Genomic DNA, 5600 nt, shown 5'->3' on the forward strand with positions numbered 1-5600 from the left:
ACTAAGGAGACTAAATTTTGCAAGGCTATCCTCCCACTTGTTCTGTGTTGCAAAGTGTTAAAATTTAAATGCTTCTTTTGCAAAAGCATCGTCAAAGAAAAATGAGCAAATTAGTATGTTGTTGCTAGACAAAACAACAATGCTCCTATGATATAAATTTCTAGATTGCAAGTTCTCTTTGGCTTGAATTTTCCTCTTGCTCACTCATACATTTTATCATTTCAGTAAAATTTCTATTCTACCACTTCATTAAACTTATACTTGTTTGCTATTCTGTCATTGAGTCTGAGATCATCAATCATCCTTGAATGTAGGGTATAGACTTAAGTACCCAGCACCATCAGTTCACTTGGATGGAAGAGGATAGAAGCAAGGAGCCGGTCTTGTTCTACTCCTGTGAGACACTGAAAAGCCTCTATCTGAAGCAATCAGGCTCCTCTTTTCTTTTTTAAAGAGGCTGAACATTCAACAAGTATCATTTCCCCTAGTCACTGCCTACACTTTGGTTAGCATCTTCACCTAAATGTGCAGTGGGTCTGTGGAGAGGTAGGACAGTATTTGTCAGCAGTTGGAGAGAGCAGATACATGGAAAATAGATCAGTGGATGGATATAGCCATAATACTCAATACATGTACATGAAAAGAGAAAGTGGAAACAATTTACCTGGTGGAGGAAAGGGTAAGTGGTAAGGGGAGAATGACAGAAAGGGTAACTCTGATCAAGATGCCTTGTACACATGTGGTTATACATGCTTCCAATACCAGCAATCAGGGGGTTGAGGAATGATTGTCATTAGTTTAAGGCCAGCCTGCGTTACATAGAGAATCCCTATCACAAACCAAAACTCCACTAACAACAACATCACACACACACACACACACACACACACACAAACACACATTTCATCACAAATAACACCAATAACAACACACATACCATAACACACTAGCCATAAATACATTAATAGTGCAGAATATCTCTGATTATATTTTTTTCATTTAGGTAAATTATAATCCTTTCCTTTTGGCTACTTGAATATAACATTTACAAAATAATATCATAGATTATACACACTGACATTGTGTTCCTCAATAATGCATATTTATTTGTTTTGATCTAATAGTCTATTTGTGCCGTTCACCAGTTGAGCAGTTATCTAAAAAGTGCTCAGTTCCTTTAGAAGCCACGTTGCCATCTAAGAGTCATTGTCTCATGGGTCATAGAATACCTCCCTGAGTATACTGTGGAGTTCAGAAAGAGTTCCAGTCGACCCTCTTTTCTACAGTGTAATAAAATAGGGGCCGGGATACAGGAGTCTAAGTGGCGGCTTTCAATCCCTGCTTCATTAGTCAACATTTGCATGACCCTAGGGAAGTTGCTCCACATTTCTGGGTCTCAACTTTCTTACATAGGAGAAATGAGGGTGGAAATGTTTCGTTTAACCTCACATGGCTGTTGTGGGGATTAGGCAAGAAGTGGGTCAGAGTCACAGCACCATTTGTAAGGCACTTACCAAAAATGCCCGCCCACACACTAAATACTCATTACTATTTTATTATCTAATATGACCTCGAGCTTGGACAATAATGGTATGCAACCCAGAGTCCTAAGGCTTTGGGTACAAGTTGCTTCTTGTTCCATACTCAGGGGAAGCATTACTCATTTTCTATCCAAGGATCAACTCCTGAGACCATAAGTTAGGTCAAGCACCCATAGAAGGAATCTCCAAATTCTTCCTTCCTAATTCACCATTCTGGTTTTCAATCTCCTGTCTTCTTTCCTTTGTTACCTTGTTCAACTTTTCCTTTGCTTGTCTTTTCTTTAATGCTTTTCTTTTCTGTTTTTCTCTCTCTCCCCTTTCCTTCCTTCCTTCCTTCCTTCCTTCCTTCCTTCCTTCCTTCCTTCCTTCCTTCCTTCCTTCCTTCCTTCCTCCCTCCCTCCCTCCCTCCCTCCCTCCCTCCCTCCCTCCCTTCGTTCCTTCCTTCCTTCCTTTCTCTCTTTCTTTCTTTTCTTTTCTTTTTTTGTGTGCTGGGGCCTGAACTTAGGGGCTTGCACTCTCCCTTAGCTTTTCTGCTCAAGGTTGGCAATCTACCACTTGAGCCAGAGCTCTACTTTTGGCTTTTTGCAATTTTGTCTCCCCTGGATGGCTTCAAACTGAAGGCGGATGGACAAAGAGAAAATGAGGGATGGTCAGTTTACATCAAATATAGGAGATATTTCTTTAGGTACTTCCCTTAAGATTAATGGAACAAAAGTCACTTTAGGGGAAATGAAGCAAGATAACTTAAGGAAACTGAGGCCTGGGGAAGGCCACTCAGAAATATGGTATTTAAAAACATAGAAGTGCCATCTTTGCTTCAAAGAGAGACACAGGATACATTCCTTCCTGAGGGATTAACAACTACAATTCTCACTCAAGGATTAACAACAGTCTGATAGGATGCACTCTTACCTGGAAACTCAGAGAATAACACCAAGTATGATTAAAGCAAGCCAGACTTCTTACCTTTACCCTATAAATACCCAACAGTGCAAGAAACTGTGTGTTTCTCTTGGTGTCTCCGTGTGTGTGTGTGTGTGTGTGTGTGTGTGTGTGTGTGTCTCCATGTGTATCTCTCTGTACATTTGTCTATCTCCCTATAAGAGCACCCATACTCTGCTAGAGTGTGCCTTGGCCTTCTGTTTGTCTGTTTTGTGTCTGTTTGTCTGCTTGTTTACTTACTCAATAAAGCTCTGCCAAGTTTTCTTACCATTGTGATTTGTCAAGAAATTCTTTTTTTTTTTTTTTTTTTTTGGCCAGTCCTGGGCCTTGGACTCAGGGCCTGAGCACTGTCCCTGGCTTCTTCCCGCTCAAGGCTAGCACTCTGCCACTTGAGCCACAGCCCCGCTTCTGGCCGTTTTCTGTATATGTGGTTCTGGGGAATCGAACCTAGGGCCTCGTGTATCCGAGGCAGGCACTCTTGCCACTAGGCTATATCCCCAGCCCTGTCAAGAAATTCTTATACTGCCATTAAAGTCAAGGACCCTAAGTGAGGAGTTCCTATATTTAAAGGAAGTTTCACTAAACCTCACCTCCATCAGGTGACAAAACCTTGATGCTTACCCAGATCTTAGCTTTCTGAGGAACTAGCATTACAGGTATGTGCTACCAGCTGGACATAGGCCCCTTACTCAACTTCCATGAAGCCCGAGAAACCTTGCTAGGTCACTTAGAATGGGGTTGAGATGGGAGCCAGAATAGGTTCACAGCAGCCTAACTTTCTGCCCAGCAGGGCTGGTTCCCATATCTTTTTAAGGCATTACCCTTGTTTTCTTCTCCCCCCCACCTTTTAAAAATTATTCTTAAGCCTAGGATGGGTCTTGGGGTCTTTTATGTATTTCTTAACATTTTTATTTTTATTACAATTACCAAAGCATTCTGCACAGGATGATTTTTAAAGTGGGATGAGATACAATTGTTTTTTTTTTTTTTGTCAATGCTCTAAGGCAATTTATACATTTAAAAAAGAGAGTTTCACAACAACAAAAGCAATACTTGCAAAACTGTTTGGTGTAAGTGAACAACTGAACACCTCAGGGGGGGAAAGGGGGAGGGAGGAGGGGGGTATGAGGGACAAGGTAACAAACAGTACAAGAAATGTATCCAATGCCTAACGTATGAAACTGTAACCTCTCTGTACATCACTTTTATAATAAAAACTTTAAAAAAAGAGAGTTTCAGACTCTAGGACTTTGGAAATATTAAGCAATGGGCTGGAGCTAACATAGTGTGCTATCTTTAGAAACAGTATCAATGTGCAGTTATTTAAAGTTATCAATATAAATTTGTGTAAAGTTTAAAAATATTTTCTATGAATAAAACAAATTGACATAACATCTCCTAGGAGAAAGAAAATGTGCTTTAATGCTTTTAATCCTGAAGAAAAGAAATACTATGGCTTAAAAGTTAAAAATGAAAAACAAATGGCTTTTTACCTTTCAATACTTACTAGTTTCAAAGTGCTTTTTCTATACATTATCTGAATCAACATTCTGACACTTTATAGGCATGAATACTCAGGTTTAAGTTCACACAGGATTATATGCCAGGTTGTCTGACTCCTAATCCAGTGTTGTTGTTGTTTTTCCCAATAAACCTTACTACAAGGAAGTGAAAAAAATAAGGCAAGAAAAATAATTGAAATGAAGCTATCATTCTCTTCAAAGGTGAGAATCTAAGAAGTCAGTATGTAAGTACCACACAGAAATAGGCACTCCAGAAACGTTTGAAAAATGTCATCTGGTAGAAATGTTCCTTCTTCCAGCACCTAGAAAATACGTGAACTTTCATGATATCAGAAGCATTTGTTCAGCTCCAAAATGATTCCTGGAAACCTTAAGGTCACTCACTAAGGAAGTAGAAAGTGTTGTTCATGGTTGCTGAGTTTATAAAGAAGTTCAAATGGGAGCTGGAAATCCTGGGCTGGAGGCGGCCGCTCTCTCCTTTCTCCCTCCATGCTTCTTTCAGCATAGCGCTGGGACTGCCTGGAAGTGAAAGCCTAGGAGCACTGTCTTGGGATGATGGCGACCCCGGTACCTTGTAGGAGTGGAATTGTGCAATTTCATTTTCAGAGTTCTCAATACCTAATGAGGAGATTTTGAAAAGTCAAAGGTGTGACAGAAGTCAGGAACATTGAAGATGTAACTGTGAACTTCACCCCCAAAGAGTGGGACCTGATGAACGCAGCACAGAGGAAGCTGTGGAGAGATGTGATGTCAGAGGTTGCCTGTATGCTGGAGTCCATTGGCATTTTCACTCCATATGGCAAAGATGGCCATCTTTATATACAACACGTCAGCGGTAAAGTCCGCGTGACCCAGTCAGTGAAATCTTTTTATCTGCACAACTCACTTGACAGGAATGACTCGACAGAAACAAAGACTCACAGCTCTTCATTGACACAGAGTTTGCTAAAGGATGCAGAAGACATCTCCTGTGTTAGCCTACACCAGGGAGAGAACCACCATGAATATTCACATACTCCAGTGCACCTGGAACACAAGGAAATTGATCATCTAAATGGCAATGGCATTATGAAGAATTTGTTAGACATTAGATGATGCAGTAAGTCTCTCAAGGAAAACAGACAGTGTGACTGTGGTTTTTGTGCTAAAGTCTGTTGAGAGCAATGAACGCTGTAAACACAATGTAACTCACACTGGAGGGAAATCACATGTTTGTAGTTTGTGTAGGACAGCCTTTGTTCCTTCACAGTCCAGTCACCATACGACTGCACATGATGGAGACAAAGCGTGTGAGGATAGTGACCTGGGGCATGTACTCGGTCAACCCAGGGAGCTCAGTTGGCAGGATGGAGGAGACACTAGACAGGAAGTTGATGACAGACACCAGTGTACTGCCCCCTCCATTCAGCCAAGTCCTTCCGGCAGCAGGAGGACATGCCCACTGGAGGGGGGGCAGATGAAGGTCCCCTCTGTGTGTGGGAAGCAGTCACTCAGCTGTCTCATCCTGGAAATCAGGAAGGAGCAAATGCCGGAGAGAAAGCACATGCGTGTCCTTCCGGTGGGGAAGCCTCCCAAAGTCAAGTGTCCTTAAGAT

Source organism: Perognathus longimembris, chromosome 21, assembly GCF_023159225.1.
Source record: "Perognathus longimembris pacificus isolate PPM17 chromosome 21, ASM2315922v1, whole genome shotgun sequence".
NCBI lineage: Eukaryota > Metazoa > Chordata > Mammalia > Rodentia > Heteromyidae > Perognathus > Perognathus longimembris.